Source organism: Cervus canadensis, chromosome 14 (assembly GCF_019320065.1).
Source record: "Cervus canadensis isolate Bull #8, Minnesota chromosome 14, ASM1932006v1, whole genome shotgun sequence".
Lineage (NCBI taxonomy): Eukaryota > Metazoa > Chordata > Mammalia > Artiodactyla > Cervidae > Cervus > Cervus canadensis.
Window position 1 is genome coordinate 63,889,189 of NC_057399.1, and position 22,364 is coordinate 63,911,552.

Here is a 22,364-nt window from a genome sequence, read left to right on the forward strand (position 1 = left end):
TAAGTGATTTGCCCTGATGATACAGATAGAAAATGGTAGAGCCGGTATTTGAACCTAGGAAGCTGAATTCCAAAATCTATTTTTCTTAACTGTTGTGCTGTATTGAGGATATTTGTACTTTTTCGTGTTGCTACAGGTATCACTGAAGTTTCTAACTGGAAATGAGATGCAATTCCAGTGGACCACAGTCAGCACAGTACGTGGATGATGCTTAGACCATTTAGGATAGTGGATGAAAGTCAAATATTTACACCCCCCCCCCCCAGGGAGGAAGACTGCTCAGGTATGGTCATAGTGAGTCACGAGGGCTGTCATGAGCTGGAGAATATATACCTGCTTGTTGATGTGCTCAAGGGATCAACCATGTATAAACGTGTCAGGGTCTTTGCCAACAGGCGCCAGAAATCTAGATTTTAATGTGAAGTGTCCACTTTCAAAACAACGCCATGATGTTAATGACCTTGCTCTGTCCATTAATGGTTAAATAGAATTCCAATGTAATACAGGCTAGGTATCCCTTCAGGAATACTCAACCCCCACCCCCCCACCCCCAACTCTCTGAGCTTAAAACAATTAAAGATAACTTTTAGCTCATGCTACTTGGTCAGTGTGGGTCAGCAGGGGTCTCTGCCCTTTCCTGTCTCAGAGACCCAGTCTGAGGGAGGCTTTATTTGCACACACATTTTGCATCATCAGTACAGTAGCGAGGAGGGGAATGTGTGACTTACACGCTGACCCTTGAAGCGTCGAACAGAAGTGACAGAGACACTTAGATGCATATTTCGCCGGCCAAAGATAGTCAGTGATCACACTTCATTTCCAAGGGAGTGGGGAAGTGCAGTCCTCCATGGGCTGAATACTTATGAATATTCCTAATGGCTACCACAGCTCCATCTACTCTGATTTTTCCAGGCAGAAATGTTGGAAGTTTTTGTAAGGTAGAATTCAATTTTCAGAGATCTCTAAGAGAAGTTGACTCAAAAAATGATTTGTTTCTTGAAGGATTCAATTTGACGGATCTGGAAAATTCACACTTTGCTCCATCTGGAGTAAAGACCCTTACTTAAACACTGACGTCTATAAACAGATGAAGAAATCATAGGCTGGATCTATGAAATAATCCTTCGCAGAAGTGACGATTTATACATCAGTATTTATTCCCCAAAGCACTGCTCATATAGCTTCACTTTTCATTTATATTATCTCCTATCTTGTGTAACTTGTCTCATCAACTGCACTGCAAAATAGGAATCCCATCTGATTAATTTAGACTCTGTTATGCCTGGCTCTATAGACATTGGCTATGTGGATGTTAATTAATTGTATTGATGTTTATCAATTAGTGATTTTCAAATCATCACAGCTAGCAATCTTGACTTCAGGAGAAGTCAGCGAACTTGAAAATACTTCTGGCAATTCTTCAAAAGTTGCTCATCGTTGATTATGATGAGATCTGAGGGCCAATATTCACTAGGCCCTCAATTTCAAGGGCAGTTTAGGCTTATCCCCTACAAATCACAAGGCAATCAGATATTTTCAGATATTATTTTTCTGTGGTGTTTTCACATTTTATTTTTTTGCTTGTTTGTTTGTTTTGGACTGCAAGATTTGGATGAATTGTAAATTTAAAAATTAAGAAATAAATGTCAGTGCTCAGGAAGCTATTTGATTGCCCAAGATCCTGCAAGGCTCTCAACACCCTTTAAAACAAGCCCATCCTCGCTCCTAAACCCACAGCCTTCCTGGATGACCAGATAAAGAGCGATTGTCATTCTCATGAAATGCAAAGTGCTCAGGGACTTGCACGGATTCCTTTTAGTTAGGGATTCATTTTTAGACGATCCTGACTCTTCCACTAAGTTACAGTTTTAGGTCTGATACACTTACACATGTGCCAAGTGCTTCCTGAATCCTCTAGAACATAATTTACGTTTAAAATAATTCCTTGCTTCTGCAGTGAGTCAATGATTTTAAGCTTCTTTGTTAGACACTTCAATGTAAAAGTCGATGTGTGAAATAACTTATATTCACGATTTGGAAAAGCTGGCTTTTTTTGTTGTGTGTTAGAACTCATCACCCGACCAAAGGTCATGGAGAGGTCTGTTGTTTTTCGAAAATGGTTATAGTGTTTTTTCTTTGTTTTTGTTTTTGTTTGTAATTGAATTGCGGTGTGAATTGCAAAGTATGTGTTTCTGTTCATTTCATTCCATCTGTTTGGGTTTCTTTCTCTCTTTCTAACAGTTATTTATTTACAGGGGAATGATTCTTGCTCTACAATATTGGTTTGATTGGTCATATGTCAATCTGAATGTACCGTAGGGGTACGTGTGGCCCCTCGCTCTTGAATCTCCCTCCCACGTCTGGCCCATTCCCACCTCTCTAGGCGATCAGAGAGCCGCAGTTTGAGTTCCCTGAGTCAGACAGCAATTTCCCACCGGTTGTCTAGTTCCCAAGGTTGGTGTCCATGCATCCGTGCTGGTCTGTCCATTCATGTCCTGGTGTCCTGTGAAACACTAAGCTTAATTTATTTGGAAATGACCTAGCTGTTCAATGCACTGTCATCACTCAGTTGCGCACAAGGTTAGAAACTCAGGTGGCCAAACTCTGGAGAAGCTATTGTCGGCGCGCCCCGGCGTGCCTGCGGGGGGGGGGGGTGTTGGGGGGAGGGGGGCGGGGCGCGGAGGTCTCGGGTGCGCTCCCGCCCTGGGCCTCTCCAGGCCCGCCCCTGCTGGGCGGCCTCCCCCCGCCCCCATCCCGTTCGCTGCTCAGGGCCGGGTGGCCTCTGCACCTGCCCGGCATCCTGCCCGAGGCCCCCCTTGCCCACACGCTGTCTTCGACTCTCTCTCTGAACCCTCGTCTCTTTCTGCCTCTGTCTCACTTGGCGTGGGTGCGTGCGAGTGTCTGTCCGGGTGCCTGCCTGTCGCTCGTCTGCTCTCTCAGGAAGGTCCTGTGCTGGGCCCGCGGCGTGGGGGCAAGGCGGGCCTCGGTAGGGCGAAAGGGCGGGGCTGACGCGCTCCGGTGGGTTTGGGCACCGGGCAGGATGGGCGCCTGGGGCCCCGGCTGGGCTGCTCCGAAGCCCGCAGGAGGCTCCGGGGACCGCGGCCCCGGGCCGGAGCCACACACGTCCGGAGCCACGTGACCCTGAGCAGCGAACGGGATGGTGGGGGGCGGGGGTTGGGGGTTCGGTGCGGCGCGGCGCGAGCCTGAAGAGGCCCAGGGAGGCAGGGCACCGAGATGTCCTCGCCGCGCAACCCATCCCTTCTCCCCCTACCCCGGGTCCCGCAGGCACGCCAGGCCCGGGCGGGGCAGACGGGTGCTGGCCGGGGCTGGCGGTGTGCGGGGCCGGGGCGCCCTCTGCTGGCCCCCGAGCTGCCCGCCCTGGCCGGCCGGAGTCCAGTCGTGAGGCTCAAGTGCAGCGCGCGCCCGGTCAAGAGCTGCGGCCCCAGGCCCGACCGGCAGGTCAGAACGAAAGGGAGGCGCAACGCGGGGCTCTTGGGGCGCCTGGCAGCCGCCTCGGTCTAAGGCCGTACCACCCTGAACGTGCCCTATCTCCTCTGATCTGGGAAACTGAGCAGGGTCGGGCCTGGTTAGTACTTGGATGGGAGACTGCCTAGTACCTAGGCGGTTGTTTGATTTTTCTGAATGCGTATTTCAGAACGTTAGACTTGGATGACTGCAAACAGTAAAACGAATAATATTTTCATACATAATGTTCAGAATACAGCAGTTGGTCATTCTTTTTCCTGTTCTACCACAGCTACGTGGAAGTCAGTTTTAGTAAGTACTGCTAACCTATGACCCTCATCCGTAAGGGAAGCTATATAGGAAAACCCATAATATGTCTAATGAACATCAAAGATACAATGATGATAGAGAAAAAAGTTCTCAGTGACATCTTAGTTGGTATAGGAAACACGATGATTATGAAAGCACAGCCCATAATCAAGTCCAGGCCATGGAAGCCTGTGACTGTCACGAGTGTTGACTCCTCTCCCAGCTGAGGTTGTAGAAAGTGCTTTGTAAATTCCTGAGGTGTGAAGCACTTGCAACCTCCTGAAGAGACTGCAGTCAGAAGGGTTTCTAGAATATCCTGACGCTGTGGTGAGCTCAAGCAATCCATGCTCCAGAGGCCGGAAGACAGACATGTTGGGAAGTGGGGATGACTTCTACTGCACTTAGGGAGAAAGGGCATGTTGCTACTCAGCCTCGTACACGTGTCGAAGCCACACCTCAGTGATGGAACCTTTAAAGACTCGATACATGGAGAAGGAAATGGCAACCCACTCCAGTATTCTTGCCTGGAAAAATCCATGGACAGAGGAGTCTGGCGGGCCGAAGTCCATGGGATTACATGACTGATCGTGTGTGCACGAGGGTGGAGGGAGATGGGTTGGTAGCAAGAAACTGGTAGAACTAACAAATAAATAAATAAATAAAGACTCGATAAAAATGACAACGACTGGTAGGAATAAACCTTCAGAAGTGCCTTCTCAGACCTCCCGTCATAAGCACAAGCGTAAGAAAAACACTGAGTTTTCATGGCCTCACACAAAATTAGACTCGCTTATGACAATGGCCAGAGAGGCTCCTATAAGACATCAGGGCTGGGCTTTACTGGAGGATGCACATCGATCGAGTGCATCGCTGTGTGTTATGGAAATATGTGTTACGGGCAGGGTGAAGGCATATTGTATGCACTTCTTCAGAAGTGACTCACAAGCTTCTCAGTTGAAGTCAGTCTCTTTCCTTCAGCAGGGTAATGTTCACATCAATTCCCTTTCCTGGACAGTGTGGCTGTGGCCATCCACAGTTGTCAGAATGGGAGAAAGTACGCTGTGTGGCCCTCTCTGATTGCCTTGGGATCAGTGAACTGAGTCCTGATGTTCACTTGGCAGGGGCTACAAACAGTTTTTGCAAGTGTGTCTCCAGTTGGCTCCCTTCCATGCCTGTGTTCCCCGTGCTCCTAGGAACAGCCTACCAGGAGTCTGAGCGCAGCATCTAGCCTGAGACAACAAAACTCAAGGACATTTGCTTCTGCTCTGGGGCCCTGATTTTTACCAGAAACAGGTCCTGGTTGGAATCAGATCTGCAGAACAATTCCACTGTATCTTTCAGGTTGATTGAATTCCTTGATGGCTGGATACATGAAGAAATCACTCTGTTTCTAGTAAAAAGAATATCATCCAACACATACTGGATGCATATTCGGGGTCAGGCACTGTCTAAGCCCTTGACTGTGTTAGCTCATCAGACACTCTGAAGCTGGGATCGTCATTATCCTCGCTCTGTTTGTAAGGAAACTGGAATTTGAAGAGGCTAAGTGATTTGCCCTGATGATACAGATAGAAAATGGTAGAGCCGGTATTTGAACCTAGGAAGCTGAATTCCAAAATCTATTTTCTTAACTCTTGTGCTGTATTGAGGATATTTGTACTTTTTCGTGTTGCTACAGGTATCACTGAAGTTTCTAACTGGAAATGAGATGCAATTCCAGTGGACCACAGTCAGCACAGTACGTGGATGATGCTTAGACCGTTTAGGATAGTGGATGAAAGTCAAATATCTACACCCCCCCCCCTCAGGGAGGAAGACTGCTCAGGTATGGTCATAGTGAGTCACGAGGGCTGTCATGAGCTGGAGAATATATACCTGCTTGTTGATGTGCTCAAGGGATCAACCATGTATAAACGTGTCAGGGTCTTTGCCAACAGGCGCCAGAAATCTAGATTTTAATGTGAAGTGTCCACTTTCAAACAACGCCATGATGTTAATGACCTTGCTCTGTCCGTTAATGGTTAAATAGAATTCCAATGTAATACAGGCTAGGTATCCCTTCAGGAATACTCAACCCCCAGCCCCCACCCCCAACACTCTGAGCTTAAAACAATTAAAGATAACTTTTAGCTCATGCTACTTGGTCAGTGTGGGTCAGCAGGGGTCTCTGCCCTTTCCTGTCTCAGAGACCCAGTCTGAGGGAGGCTTTATTTGCACAGACATTTTGCATCATCAGTACAGTAGCGAGGAGGGGAATGTGTGACTTACACGCTGACCCTTGAAGCGTCGAACAGAAGTGACAGAGACACTTTGATGCATATTTCGCCGGCCAAAGATGGTCAGTGATCACACTTCATTTCCAAGGGAGTGGGGAAGTGCAGTCCTCCATGGGCTGAATACTTATGAATATTCCTAATGGCTACCACAGCTCCATCTACTCTGATTTTTCCAGGCAGAAATGTTGGAAGTTTTTGTAAGGTAGAATTCAATTTTCAGAGATCTCTAAGAGAAGTTGACTCAAAAAATGATTTGTTTCTTGAAGGATTCAATTTGACGGATCTGGAAAATTCACACTTTGCTCCATCTGGAGTAAAGACCCTTACTTAAACACTGACGTCTATGAACAGATGAAGAAATCATAGGCTGGATCTATGAAATAATCCTTCGCAGAAGTGACGATTTATACATCAGTATTTATTCCCCAAAGCACTGCTCATATAGCTTCACTTTTCATTTATATTATCTCCTATCTTGTGTAACTTGTCTCATCAACTGCACTGCAAAATAGGAATCCCATCTGATTAATTTAGACTCTGTTATGCCTGGCTCTATAGACATTGGCTATGTGGATGTTAATTAATTGTATTGGTGTTTATCAATTAGTGATTTTTAAATCATCACAGCTAGCAATCTTGACTTCAGGAGAAGTCAGCGAACTTGAAAATACTTCTGGCAATTCTTCAAAAGTTGCTCATCGTTGATTATGATGAGATCTGAGGGCCAATATTCACTAGGCCCTCAATTTCAAGGGCAGTTTAGGCTTATCCCCTACGAATCACAAGGCAATCAGATATTTTCAGATATTATTTTTCTGTGATGTTTTCACATTTTTTTTTGCTTGTTTGTTTGTTTTGGACTGCAAGATTTGGATGAATTGTAAATTTAAAAATTAAGAAATAAATGTCAGTGCTCAGGAAGCTATTTGATTGCCCAAGATCCTGCAAGGCTCTCAACACCCTTTAAAACAAGCCCATCCTCGCTCCTAAACCCACAGCCTTCCTGGATGACCAGATAAAGAGCGATTGTCATTCTCATGAAATGCAAAGTGCTCAGGGACTTGCACGGATTCCTTTTAGTTAGGGATTCATTTTTAGACTATCCTGACTCTTCCACTAAGTTACAGTTTTAGGTCTGATACACTTACACATGTGCCAAGTGCTTCCTGAATCCTCTAGAACATAATTTACGTTTAAAATAATTCCATGCTTATGTAGTGAGTCAATGATTTTAAGCTTCTTTGTTAGACACTTAAATGGAAAAGTCGATGTGTGAAATAACTTATATTCACGATTTGGAAAAGCTGGCTTTTTTTGTTGTGTGTTAGAACTCATCACCCGACCAAAGGTCATGGAGAGGTCTGTTGTTTTTCGAAAATGGTTATAGTGTTTTTTCTTTGTTTTTGTTTTTGTTTGTAATTGAATTGCGGTGTGAATTGCAAAGTATGTGTTTCTGTTCATTTCATTCCATCTGTTTGGGTTTCTTTCTCTCTTTCTAACAGTTATTTATTTACAGGGGAATGATTCTTGCTCTACAATATTGGTTTGATTGGTCATATGTCAATCTGAATGTACCGTAGGGGTACGTGTGGCCCCTCGCTCTTGAATCTCCCTCCCACGTCTGGCCCATTCCCACCTCTCTAGGCGATCAGAGAGCCGCAGTTTGAGTTCCCTGAGTCAGACAGCAATTTCCCACCGGTTGTCTAGTTCCCAAGGTTGGTGTCCATGCATCCGTGCTGGTCTGTCCATTCATGTCCTGGTGTCCTGTGAAACACTAAGCTTAATTTATTTGGAAATGACCTAGCTGTTCAATGCACTGTCATCACTCAGTTGCGCACAAGGTTAGAAACTCAGGTGGCCAAACTCTGGAGAAGCTATTGTCGGCGCGCCCCGGCGTGCCTGCGGGGGGGGGGGGGGGTGTTGGGGGGAGGGGGGCGGGGCGCGGAGGTCTCGGGTGCGCTCCCGCCCTGGGCCTCTCCAGGCCCGCCCCTGCTGGGCGGCCTCCCCCCGCCCCCATCCCGTTCGCTGCTCAGGGCCGGGTGGCCTCTGCACCTGCCCGGCATCCTGCCCGAGGCCCCCCTTGCCCACACGCTGTCTTCGAGTCTCTCTCTGAACCCTCGTCTCTTTCTGCCTCTGTCTCACTTGGCGTGGGTGCGTGCGAGTGTCTGTCCGGGTGCCTGCCTGTCGCTCGTCTGCTCTCTCAGGAAGGTCCTGTGCTGGGCCCGCGGCGTGGGGGCAAGGCGGGCCTCGGTAGGGCGAAAGGGCGGGGCTGACGCGCTCCGGTGGGTTTGGGCACCGGGCAGGATGGGCGCCTGGGGCCCCGGCTGGGCTGCTCCGAAGCCCGCAGGAGGCTCCGGGGACCGCGGCCCCGGGCCGAAGCCACACACGTCCGGAGCCACGTGACCCTGAGCAGCGAACGGGATGGTGGGGGGCGGGGGTTGGGGATTTGGTGCGGCGCGGCGCGAGCCTGAAGAGGCCCAGGGAGGCAGGGCACCGAGATGTCCTCGCCGCTCAACCCATCCCTCCTCCCCCCACCCCGGGTCCCGCAGGCACGCCAGGCCCGGGCGGGGCAGACGGGTGCTGGCCGGGGCTGGCGGTGTGCGGGGCCGGGGCGCCCTCTGCTGGCCCCCGAGCTGCCCGGCTGGCCGGCCGGAGTCCAGTCGTTCGGCTCAAGTGCAGCGCGCGCCCGGTCAAGAGCTGCGGCCCCAGGCCCGACCGGCAGGTCAGAACGAAAGGGAGGCGCAACGCGGGGCTCTTGGGGCGCCTGGCAGCCGCCTCGGTCTAAAGCCGTACCACCCTGAACGTGCCCTATCTCCTCTGATCTGGGAAACTGAGCAGGGTCGGGCCTGGTTAGTACTTGGATGGGAGACTGCCTAGTACCTAGGCGGTTGTTTGATTTTTCTGAATGCGTATTTCAGAACGTTAGACTTGGATGACTGCAAACAGTAAAACGAATAATATTTTCATACATAATGTTCAGAATACAGCAGTTGGTCATTCTTTTTCCTGTTCTACCACAGCTACCTGGAAGTCAGTTTTAGTAAGTACTGCTAACCTTTGACCCTCATCCGTAAGGGAAGCTATCTAGGAAAACCCATAATATGTCTAATGAACATCAAAGATACAATGATGATAGAGAAAAAAGTTCTCAGTGACATCTTAGTTGGTATAGGAAACACGATGATTATGAAAGCACAGCCCATAATCAAGTCCAGGCCATGGAAGCCTGTGACTGTCACGAGTGTTGACTCCTCTCCCAGCTGAGGTTGTAGAAAGTGCTTTGTAAATTCCTGAGGTGTGAAGCACTTGCAACCTCCTGAAGAGACTGCAGTCAGAAGGGTTTCTAGAATATCCTGACGCTGTGGTGAGCTCAAGCAATCCATGCTCCAGAGGCCGGAAGACAGACATGTTGGGAAGTGGGGATGACTTCTACTGCACTTAGGGAGAAAGGGCATGTTGCTACTCAGCCTCGTACACGTGTCGAAGCCGCACCTCAGTGATGGCACCTTGAAAGACTCGATACATGGAGAAGGAAATGGCAACCCACTCCAGTGATCTTGCCTGGAGAAATCCATGGACAGAGGAGTCTGGTGGGCCGAAGTCCATGGGATTACATGACTGATCGTGTGTGCACGAGGGTGGAGGGAGATGGGTTGGTAGCAAGAAACTGGTAGAACTAACAAATAAATAAATAAATAAAGACTCGATAAAAATGACAACGACTGGTAGGAATAAACCTTCAGAAGTGCCTTCTCAGACCTCCCGTCATAAGCACAAGCGTAAGAGAAACACTGAGTTTTCATGGCCTCACACAAAATTAGACTCGCTTATGACAATGGCCAGAGAGGCTCCTATAAGACATCAGGGCTGGGCTTTACTGGAGGATGCACATCGATCGAGTGCATCGCTGTGTGTTATGGAAATATGTGTTACGGGCAGGGTGAAGGCATATTGTATGCACTTCTTCAGAAGTGACTCACAAGCTTCTCAGTTGAAGTCAGTCTCTTTCCTTCAGCAGGGTAATGTTCACATCAATTCCCTTTCCTGGACAGTGTGGCTGTGGCCATCCACAGTTGTCAGAATGGGAGAAAGTACGCTGTGTGGCCCTCTCTGATTGCCTTGGGATCAGTGAACTGAGTCCTGATGTTCACTTGGCAGGGGCTACAAACAGTTTTTGCAAGTGTGTCTCCAGTTGGCTCCCTTCCATGCCTGTGTTCCCCGTGCTCCTAGGAACAGCCTACCAGGAGTCTGAGCGCAGCATCTAGCCTGAGACAACAAAACTCAAGGACATTTGCTTCTGCTCTGGGGCCCTGATTTTTACCAGAAACAGGTCCTGGTTGGAATCAGATCTGCAGAACAATTCCACTGTATCTTTCAGGTTGATTGAATTCCTTGATGGCTGGATACATGAAGAAATCCCTCTGTTTCTAGTAAAAAGAATATCATCCAACACATACTGGATGCATATTCGGGGTCAGGCACTGTCTAAGCCCTTGACTGTGTTAGCTCATCAGACACTCTGAAGCTGGGATCGTCATTATCCTCGCTCTGTTTGTAAGGAAACTGGAATTTGAAGAGGCTAAGTGATTTGCCCTGATGATACAGATAGAAAATGGTAGAGCCGGTATTTGAACCTAGGAAGCTGAATTCCAAAATCTATTTTCTTAACTGTTGTGCTGTATTGAGGATGTTTGTACTTTTTCGTGTTGCTACAGGTATCACTGAAGTTTCTAACTGGAAATGAGATGCAATTCCAGTGGACCACAGTCAGCACAGTACGTGGATGATGCTTAGACCGTTTAGGATAGTGGATGAAAGTCAAATATCTACACCCCCCCCCCTCAGGGAGGAAGACTGCTCAGGTATGGTCATAGTGAGTCACGAGGGCTGTCATGAGCTGGAGAATATATACCTGCTTGTTGATGTGCTCAAGGGATCAACCATGTATAAACGTGTCAGGGTCTTTGCCAACAGGCGCCAGAAATCTAGATTTTAATGTGAAGTGTCCACTTTCAAACAACACCATGATGTTAATGACCTTGCTCTGTCCGTTAATGGTTAAATAGAATTCCAATGTAATACAGGCTAGGTATCCCTTCAGGAATACTCAACCCCCAGCCCCCAACCCCCAACACTCTGAGCTTAAAACAATTAAAGATAACTTTTAGCTCATGCTACTTGGTCAGTGTGGGTCAGCAGGGGTCTCTGCCCTTTCCTGTCTCAGAGACCCAGTCTGAGGGAGGCTTTATTTGCACAGACATTTTGCATCATCAGTACAGTAGCGAGGAGGGGAATGTGTGACTTACACGCTGACCCTTGAAGCGTCGAACAGAAGTGACAGAGACACTTTGATGCATATTTCGCCGGCCAAAGATGGTCAGTGATCACACTTCATTTCCAAGGGAGTGGGGAAGTGCAGTCCTCCATGGGCTGAATACTTATGAATATTCCTAATGGCTACCACAGCTCCATCTACTCTGATTTTTCCAGGCAGAAATGTTGGAAGTGTTTGTAATGTAGAATTCAATTTTCAGAGATCTCTAAGAGAAGTTGACTCAAAAAATGATTTGTTTCTTGAAGGATTCAATTTGACGGATCTGGAAAATTCACACTTTGCTCCATCTGGAGTAAAGACCCTTACTTAAACACTGACGTCTATAAACAGATGAAGAAATCATAGGCTGGATCTATGAAATAATCCTTCGCAGAAGTGACGATTTATACATCAGTATTTATTCCCCAAAGCACTGCTCATATAGCTTCACTTTTCATTTATATTATCTCCTATCTTGTGTAACTTGTCTCATCAACTGCACTGCAAAATAGGAATCCCATCTGATTAATTTAGACTCTGTTATGCCTGGCTCTATAGACATTGGCTATGTGGATGTTAACTAATTGTATTGATGTTTATCAATTAGTGATTTTTAAATCATCACAGCTAGCAATCTTGACTTCAGGAGAAGTCAGCGAACTTGAAAATACTTCTGGCAATTCTTCAAAAGTTGCTCATCGTTGATTATGATGAGATCTGAGGGCCAATATTCACTAGGCCCTCAATTTCAAGGGCAGTTTAGGCTTATCCCCTACGAATCACAAGGCAATCAGATATTTTCAGATATTATTTTTCTGTGATGTTTTCACATTTTTTTTTTGCTTGTTTGTTTGTTTTGGACTGCAAGATTTGGATGAATTGTAAATTTAAAAATTAAGAAATAAATGTCAGTGCTCAGGAAGCTATTTGATTGCCCAAGATCCTGCAAGGCTCTCAACACCCTTTAAAACAAGCCCATCCTCGCTCCTAAACCCACAGCCTTCCTGGATGACCAGATAAAGAGCGATTGTCATTCTCATGAAATGCAAAGTGCTCAGGGACTTGCACGGATTCCTTTTAGTTAGGGATTCATTTTTAGACTATCCTGACTCTTCCACTAAGTTACAGTTTTAGGTCTGATACACTTACACATGTGCCAAGTGCTTCCTGAATCCTCTAGAACATAATTTACGTTTAAAATAATTCCATGCTTATGTAGTGAGTCAATGATTTTAAGCTTCTTTGTTAGACACTTAAATGGAAAAGTCGATGTGTGAAATAACTTATATTCACGATTTGGAAAAGTTGGCTTTTTTTGTTGTGTGTTAGAACTCATCACCCGACCAAAGGTCATGGAGAGGTCTGTTGTTTTTCGAAAATGGTTATAGTGTTTTTTCTTTGTTTTTGTTTGTAATTGAATTGCGGTGTGAATTGCAAAGTATGTGTTTCTGTCCATTTCATTCCATCTGTTTGGGTTTCTTTCTCTCTTTCTAACAGTTATTTATTTACAGGGGAATGATTCTTGCTCTACAATATTGGTTTGATTGGTCATATGTCAATCTGAATGTACCGTAGGGGTACGTGTGGCCCCTCGCTCTTGAATCTCCCTCCCACGTCTGGCCCATTCCCACCTCTCTAGGCGATCAGAGAGCCGCAGTTTGAGTTCCCTGAGTCAGACAGCAATTTCCCACCGGTTGTCTAGTTCCCAAGGTTGGTGTCCATGCATCCGTGCTGGTCTGTCCATTCATGTCCTGGTGTCCTGTGAAACACTAAGCTTAATTTATTTGGAAATGACCTAGCTGTTCAATGCACTGTCATCACTCAGTTGCGCACAAGGTTAGAAACTCAGGTGGCCAAACTCTGGAGAAGCTATTGTCGGCGCGCCCCGGCGTGCCTGCGGGGGGGGGGGGGTGTTGGGGGGAGGGGGGCGGGGCGCGGAGGTCTCGGGTGCGCTCCCGCCCTGGGCCTCTCCAGGCCCGCCCCTGCTGGGCGGCCTCCCCCCGCCCCCATCCCGTTCGCTGCTCAGGGCCGGGTGGCCTCTGCACCTGCCCGGCATCCTGCCCGAGGCCCCCCTTGCCCACACGCTGTCTTCGAGTCTCTCTCTGAACCCTCGTCTCTTTCTGCCTCTGTCTCACTTGGCGTGGGTGCGTGCGAGTGTCTGTCCGGGTGCCTGCCTGTCGCTCGTCTGCTCTCTCAGGAAGGTCCTGTGCTGGGCCCGCGGCGTGGGGGCAAGGCGGGCCTCGGTAGGGCGAAAGGGCGGGGCTGACGCGCTCCGGTGGGTTTGGGCACCGGGCAGGATGGGCGCCTGGGGCCCCGGCTGGGCTGCTCCGAAGCCCGCAGGAGGCTCCGGGGACCGCGGCCCCGGGCCGAAGCCACACACGTCCGGAGCCACGTGACCCTGAGCAGCGAACGGGATGGTGGGGGGCGGGGGTTGGGGGTTCGGTGCGGCGCGGCGCGAGCCTGAAGAGGCCCAGGGAGGCAGGGCACCGAGATGTCCTCGCCGCGCAACCCATCCCTTCTCCCCCTACCCCGGGTCCCGCAGGCACGCCAGGCCCGGGCGGGGCAGACGGGTGCTGGCCGGGGCTGGCGGTGTGCGGGGCCGGGGCGCCCTCTGCTGGCCCCCGAGCTGCCCGCCCTGGCCGGCCGGAGTCCAGTCGTGAGGCTCAAGTGCAGCGCGCGCCCGGTCAAGAGCTGCGGCCCCAGGCCCGACCGGCAGGTCAGAACGAAAGGGAGGCGCAACGCGGGGCTCTTGGGGCGCCTGGCAGCCGCCTCGGTCTAAGGCCGTACCACCCTGAACGTGCCCTATCTCCTCTGATCTGGGAAACTGAGCAGGGTCGGGCCTGGTTAGTACTTGGATGGGAGACTGCCTAGTACCTAGGCGGTTGTTTGATTTTTCTGAATGCGTATTTCAGAACGTTAGACTTGGATGACTGCAAACAGTAAAACGAATAATATTTTCATACATAATGTTCAGAATACAGCAGTTGGTCATTCTTTTTCCTGTTCTACCACAGCTACCTGGAAGTCAGTTTTAGTAAGTACTGCTAACCTATGACCCTCATCCGTAAGGGAAGCTATCTAGGAAAACCCATAATATGTCTAATGAACATCAAAGATACAATGATGATAGAGAAAAAAGTTCTCAGTGACATCTTAGTTGGTATAGGAAACACGATGATTATGAAAGCACAGCCCATAATCAAGTCCAGGCCATGGAAGCCTGTGACTGTCACGAGTGTTGACTCCTCTCCCAGCTGAGGTTGTAGAAAGTGCTTTGTAAATTCCTGAGGTGTGAAGCACTTGCAACCTCCTGAAGAGACTGCAGTCAGAAGGGTTTCTAGAATATCCTGACGCTGTGGTGAGCTCAAGCAATCCATGCTCCAGAGGCCGGAAGACAGACATGTTGGGAAGTGGGGATGACTTCTACTGCACTTAGGGAGAAAGGGCATGTTGCTACTCAGCCTCGTACACGTGTCGAAGCCACACCTCAGTGATGGAACCTTTAAAGACTCGATACATGGAGAAGGAAATGGCAACCCACTCCAGTATTCTTGCCTGGAAAAATCCATGGACAGAGGAGTCTGGCGGGCCGAAGTCCATGGGATTACATGACTGATCGTGTGTGCACGAGGGTGGGGGGAGATGGGTTGGTAGCAAGAAACTGGTAGAACTAACAAATAAATAAATAAAAAAATAAATAAAGACTCGATAAAAATGACAACGACTGGTAGGAATAAACCTTCAGAAGTGCCTTCTCAGACCTCCCGCAATAAGCACAAGCGTAAGAAAAACACTGAGTTTTCATGGCCTCACACAAAATTAGACTCGCTTATGACAATGGCCAGAGAGGCTCCTATAAGACATCAGGGCTGGGCTTTACTGGAGGATGCACATCGATCGAGTGCATCGCTGTGTGTTATGGAAATATGTGTTACTGGCAGGGTGAAGGCATATTGTATGCACTTCTTCAGAAGTGACTCACAAGCTTCTCAGTTGAAGTCAGTCTCTTTCCTTCAGCAGGGTAATGTTCACATCAATTCCCTTTCCTGGACAGTGTGGCTGTGGCCATCCACAGTTGTCAGAATGGGAGAAAGTACGCTGTGTGGCCCTCTCTGATTGCCTTGGGATCAGTGAACTGAGTCCTGATGTTCACTTGGCAGGGGCTACAAACAGTTTTTGCAAGTGTGTCTCCAGTTGGCTCCCTTCCATGCCTGTGTTCCCCGTGCTCCTAGGAACAGCCTACCAGGAGTCTGAGCGCAGCATCTAGCCTGAGACAACAAAACTCAAGGACATTTGCTTCTGCTTTGGGGCCCTGATTTTTACCAGAAACAGGTCCTGGTTGGAATCAGATCTGCAGAACAATTCCACTGTATCTTTCAGGTTGATTGAATTCCTTGATGGCTGGATACATGAAGAAATCACTCTGTTTCTAGTAAAAAGAATATCATCCAACACATACTGGATGCATATTCGGGGTCAGGCACTGTCTAAGCCCTTGACTGTGTTAGCTCATCAGACACTCTGAAGCTGGGATCGTCATTATCCTCGCTCTGTTTGTAAGGAAACTGGAATTTGAAGAGGCTAAGTGATTTGCCCTGATGATACAGATAGAAAATGGTAGAGCCGGTATTTGAACCTAGGAAGCTGAATTCCAAAATCTATTTTCTTAACTCTTGTGCTGTATTGAGGATATTTGTACTTTTTCGTGTTGCTACAGGTATCACTGAAGTTTCTAACTGGAAATGAGATGCAATTCCAGTGGACCACAGTCAGCACAGTACGTGGATGATGCTTAGACCGTTTAGGATAGTGGATGAAAGTCAAATATCTACACCCCCCCCCCCTCAGGGAGGAAGACTGCTCAGGTATGGTCATAGTGAGTCACGAGGGCTGTCATGAGCTGGAGAATATATACCTGCTTGTTGATGTGCTCAAGGGATCAACCATGTATAAACGTGTCAGGGCCTTTGCCAACAGGCGCCAGGAATCTAGATTTTAATGTGAAGTGTCCACTTTCAAACAACGCCATGATGTTACTGACCTTGCTCTGTCCGTTAATGGTTAAATAGAATTCCAATGTAATACAGGCTAGGTATCCCTTCAGGAATACTCAACCCCCAGCCCCCAACCCCCAACACTCTGAGCTTAAAACAATTAAAGATAACTTTTAGCTCATGCTACTTGGTCAGTGTGGGTCAGCAGGGGTCTCTGCCCTTTCCTGTCTCAGAGACCCAGTCTGAGGGAGGCTTTATTTGCACACACACTTTGCATCATCAGTACAGTAGCGAGGAGGGGAATGTGTGACTTACACGCTGACCCTTGAAGCGTCGAACAGAAGTGACAGAGACACTTAGATGCATATTTCGCCGGCCAAAGATGGTCAGTGATCACACTTCATTTCCAAGGGAGTGGGGAAGTGCAGTCCTCCATGGGCTGAATACTTATGAATATTCCTAATGGCTACCACAGCTCCATCTACTCTGATTTTTCCAGGCAGAAATTTTGGAAGTTTTTGTAAGGTAGAATTCAATTTTCAGAGATCTCTAAGAGAAGTTGACTCAAAAAATGATTTGTTTCTTGAAGGATTCAATTTGACGGATCTGGAAAATTCACACTTTGCTCCATCTGGAGTAAAGACCCTTACTTAACCACTGACGTCTATAAACAGATGAAGAAATCATAGGCTGGATCTATGAAATAATCCTTCGCAGAAGTGACGATTTATACATCAGTATTTATTCCCCAAAGCACTGCTCATATAGCTTCACTTTTCATTTATATTATCTCCTATCTTGTGTAACTTGTCTCATCAACTGCACTGCAAAATAGAAATCCCATCTGATTAATTTAGACTCTGTTATGCCTGGCTCTATAGACATTGGCTATGTGGATGTTAACTAATTGTATTGATGTTTATCAATTAGTGATTTTTAAATCATCACAGCTAGCAATCTTGACTTCAGGAGAAGTCAGCGAACTTGAAAATACTTCTGGCAATTCTTCAAGAGTTGCTCATCGTTGATTATGATGAGATCTGAGGGCCAATATTCACTAGTCCCTCAATTTCAAGGGCAGTTTAGGCTTATCCCCTACGAATCACAAGGCAATCAGATATTTTCAGATATTATTTTTCTGTGATGTTTTCACATTTTTTGTTTGTTTGTTTGTTTGTTTTGGACTGCAAGATTTGGATGAATTGTAAATTTAAAAATTAAGAAATAAATGTCAGTGCTCAGGAAGCTATTTGATTGCCCAAGATCCTGCAAGGCTCTCAACACCCTTTAAAACAAGCCCATCCTCGCTCCTAAACCCACAGCCTTCCTGGATGACCAGATAAAGAGCGATTGTCATCCTCATGAAATGCAAAGTGCTCAGGGACTTGCACGGATTCCTTTTAGTTAGGGATTCATTTTTAGACTATCCTGACTCTTCCACTAAGTTACAGTTTTAGGTCTGATACACTTACACATGTGCCAAGTGCTTCCTGAATCCTCTAGAACATAATTTACGTTTAAAATAATTCCATGCTTATGTAGTGAGTCAATGATTTTAAGCTTCTTTGTTAGACACTTAAATGGAACAGTCGATGTGTGAAATAACTTATATTCACGATTTGGAAAAGCTGGCTTTTTTTGTTGTGTGTTAGAACTCATCACCCGACCAAAGGTCATGGAGAGGTCTGTTGTTTTTCGAAAATGGTTATAGTGTTTTTTCTTTGTTTTTGTTTGTAATTGAATTGCGGTGTGAATTGCAAAGTATGTGTTTCTGTTCATTTCATTCCATCTGTTTGGGTTTCTTTCTCTCTTTCTAACAGTTATTTATTTACGGGGGAATGATTCTTGCTCTACAATATTGGTTTGATTGGTCATATGTCAATCTGAATGTACCGTAGGGGTACGTGTGGCCCCTCGCTCTTGAATCTCCCTCCCACGTCTGGCCCATTCCCACCTCTCTAGGCGATCAGAGAGCCGCAGTTTGAGTTCCCTGAGTCAGACAGCAATTCCCCACCGGTTGTCTAGTTCCCAAGGTTGGTGTCCATGCATCCGTGCTGGTCTGTCCATTCATGTCCTGGTGTCCTGTGAAACACTAAGCTTAATTTATTTGGAAATGACCTAGCTGTTCAATGCACTGTCATCACTCAGTTGCGCACAAGGTTAGAAACTCAGGTGGCCAAACTCTGGAGAAGCTATTGTCGGCGCGCCCCGGCGTGCCTGCGGGGGGGGAGGGGGGTGTTGGGGGGAGGGGGGCGGGGCGCGGAGGTCTCGGGTGCGCTCCCGCCCTGGGCCTCTCCAGGCCCGCCCCTGCTGGGCGGCCTCCCCCCGCCCCATCCCGTTCGCTGCTCAGGGCCGGGTGGCCTCTGCACCTGCCCGGCATCCTGCCCGAGGCCCCCCTTGCCCACACGCTGTCTTCGAGTCTCTCTCTGAACCCTCGTCTCTTTCTGCCTCTGTCTCACTTGGCGTGGGTGCGTGCGAGTGTCTGTCCGGGTGCCTGCCTGTCGCTCGTCTGCTCTCTCAGGACGGTCCTGTGCTGGGCCCGCGGCGTGGGGGCAAGGCGGGCCTCGGTGGGGCGAAAGGGCGGGGCTGACGCGCTCCGGTGGGTTTGGGCACCGGGCAGGATGGGCGCCTGGGGCCCCGGCTGGGCTGCTCCGAAGCCCGCAGGAGGCTCCGGGGACCGCGGCCCCGGGCCGGAGCCACACACGTCCGGAGCCACGTGACCCTGAGCAGCGAACGGGATGGTGGGGGGCGGGGGTTGGGGGTTCGGTGCAGCGCGAGCCTGAAGAGGCCCAGGGAGGCAGGGCACCGAGATATCCTCGCCGCGCAACCCATCCCTTCTCCCCCTACCCCGGGTCCCGCAGGCACGCCAGGCCCGGGCGGGGCAGACGGGTGATGGCCGGGGCTGGCGGTGTGCGGGGCCGGGGCGCCCTCTGCTGGCCCCCGAGCTGCCCGCCCTGGCCGGCCGGAGTCCAGTCGTGAGGCTCAAGTGCAGCGCGCGCCCGGTCAAGAGCTGCGGCCCCAGGCCCGACCGGCAGGTCAGAACGAAAGGGAGGCGCAACGCGGGGCTCTTGGGGCGCCTGGCAGCCGCCTCGGTCTAAGGCCGTACCACCCTGAACGTGCCCTATCTCCTCTGATCTGGGAAACTGAGCAGGGTCGGGCCTGCTTAGTACTTGGATGGGAGACCGCCTAGTAGCTAGGCGGTATTTTGATTATTCTGAATGCGTATTTCAGAACGTTAGAATTGGATGACTGCAAACAGTAAAACGAATAATATTTTCATACATAATGTTACGAATACAGCAGTTGGTCATTCTTTTTCTTTTTCTTCCACAGCTACCTGGAAGTCAGTTCTAGTAAGTACTGCTAACCTAAGACCCTCATCCGTAAGGGAAGCTATATAGGAAAACCCATAATATGTCTAATGAACATCAAAGATACAATGAAAAAAAAAAAAAAAGTTCTCAGTGACATCTTACTTGGTATAGGAAACACGATGATTATGAAAGCACAGCCCATAATCAAGTCCAGGCCATGGAAGCCTGTGACTGTCACGAGTGTTGACTCCTCTCCCAGCTGAGGTTGTAGAAAGTGCTTTGTAAATTCCTGAGGTGTGAAGCACTTGCAACCTCCTGAAGAGACTGCAGTCAGAAGGGTTCCTAGAATATCCTGACGCTGTGGTGAGCTCAAGCAATCCATGCTCCAGAGGCCGGAAGACAGACATGTTGGGAAGTGGGGATGACTTCTACTGCACTTAGGGAGAAAGGGCATGTTGCTACTCAGCCTCGTACACGTGTCGAAGCCACACCTCAGTGATGGAACCTTTAAAGGCTCGATACATGGAGAAGGAAATGGCAACCCACTCCAGTATTCTTGCCTGGAAAAATCCATGGACAGAGGAGTCTGGCGGGCCGAAGTCCATGGGATTACATGACTGATCGTGTGTGCACGAGGGTGGGGGGAGATGGGTTGGTAGCAAGAAACTGGTAGAACTAACAAATAAATAAATAAAAAAATAAATAAAGACACGATAAAAATGACAACGACTGGTAGGAATAAACCTTCAGAAGTGCCTTCTCAGACCTCCCGCAATAAGCACAAGCGTAAGAAAAACACTGAGTTTTCATGGCCTCACACAAAATTAGACTCGCTTATGACAATGGCCAGAGAGGCTCCTATAAGACATCAGGGCTCGGCTTTACTGGAGGATGCACATTACGGGCAGGGTGAAGGCATATTGTATGCACTTCTTCAGAAGTGACTCACAAGTTTCTCAGTTGAAGTCAGTCTCTTTCCTTCAGCAGGGTAATGTTCACATCAATTCCCTTTCCTGGACAGTGTGGCTGTGGCCATCCACAGTTGTCAGAATGGGAGAAAGTACGCTGTGTGGCCCTCTCTGATTGCCTTGGGATCAGTGAACTGAGTCCTGATGTTCACTTGGCAGGGGCTACAAACAGTTTTTGCAAGTGTGTCTCCAGTTGGCTCCCTTCCATGCCTGTGTTCCTCATGCTCCTAGGAACAGCCTACCAGGAGTCTGAGCGCAGCATCTAGCCTGAGACAACAAAACTCAAGGACATTTGCTTCTGCTCTGGGGCCCTGATTTTTTACCAGAAACAGGTCCTGGTTGGAATCAGATCTGCAGAACAATTCCACTGTATCTTTCAGGTTGATTGAATTCCTTGATGGCTGGATACATGAAGAAATCACTCTGTTTCTAGTAAAAAGAATATCATCCAACACATACTGGATGCATATTCGGGGTCAGGCACTGTCTAAGCCCTTGACTGTGTTAGCTCATCAGACACTCTGAAGCTGGGATCGTCATTATCCTCGCTCTGTTGGTAAGGAAACTGGAATTTGAAGAGGCTAAGTGATTTGCCCTGATGATACAGATAGAAAATGGTAGAGCCGGTATTTGAACCTAGGAAGCTGAATTCCAAAATCTATTTTTCTTAACTGTTGTGCTGTATTGAGGATATTTGTACTTTTTCGTGTTGCTACAGGTATCACTGAAGTTTCTAACTGGAAATGAGATGCAATTCCAGTGGACCACAGTCAGCACAGTACGTGGATGATGCTTAGACCGTTTAGGATAGTGGATGAAAGTCAAATATCTACCCCCCCCCCCCCCCAGGGAGGAAGACTGCTCAGGTATGGTCATAGTGAGTCACGAGGGCTGTCATGAGCTGGAGAATATATACCTGCTTGTTGATGTGCTCAAGGGATCAACCATGTATAAACGTGTCAGGGTCTTTGCCAACAGGCACCAGAAATCTAGATTTTAATGTGAAGTGTCCACTTTCAAACAACGCCATGATGTTAATGACCTTGCTCTGTCCGTTAATGGTTAAATAGAATTCCAATGTAATACAGGCTAGGTATCCCTTCAGGAATACTCAACCCCCAGCCCCCAACCCCCAACACTCTGAGCTTAAAACAATTAAAGATAACTTTCAGCTCATGCTACTTGGCCAGTGTGGGTCAGCAGGGGTCTCTGCCCTTTCCTGTCTCAGAGACCCAGTCTGAGGGAGGCTTTATTTGCACAGACATTTTGCATCATCAGTACAGTAGCGAGGAGGGGAATGTGTGACTTACACGCTGACCCTTGAAGCGTCGAACAGAAGTGACAGAGACACTTTGATGCATATTTCGCCGGCCAAAGATGGTCAGTGATCACACTTCATTTCCAAGGGAGTGGGGAAGTGCAGTCCTCCGTGGGCTGAATACTTATGAATATTCCTAATGGGCTACCACAGCTCCATCTACTCTGATTTTTCCAGGCAGAAATGTTGGAAGTGTTTGTAATGTAGAATTCAATTTTCAGAGATCTCTAAGAGAAGTTGACTCAAAAAATGATTTGTTTCTTGAAGGATTCAATTTGACGGATCTGGAAAATTCACACTTTGCTCCATCTGGAGTAAAGTCCCTTACTTAAACACTGACGTCTATGAACAGATTAGGAAATCATAGGCTGGGTCTATGAGATAATCCTTCACAGAAGTGACGATT

The 22,364-nt window shown here is 48.2% G+C and overlaps 1 long non-coding RNA gene across 2 annotated transcripts; it reads left to right on the forward strand.

Annotated features, from left to right (window-relative positions):
* The first annotated feature begins 207 nt into the window (after positions 1-207).
* LOC122453375 lies at positions 208-21,499 on the forward strand. Of its 2 annotated transcripts, none has more exons than XR_006273022.1 (5): positions 208-283; positions 5,453-5,599; positions 10,766-10,912; positions 16,082-16,229; positions 21,359-21,499. It is a non-coding gene; the product is annotated as an uncharacterized LOC122453375 (long non-coding RNA). The 2 variants fall into 2 exon arrangements; XR_006273021.1 differs by lacking the exon at positions 208-283 and adding an exon at positions 2,069-2,454.
* The last annotated feature ends 865 nt before the right edge of the window (positions 21,500-22,364 follow it).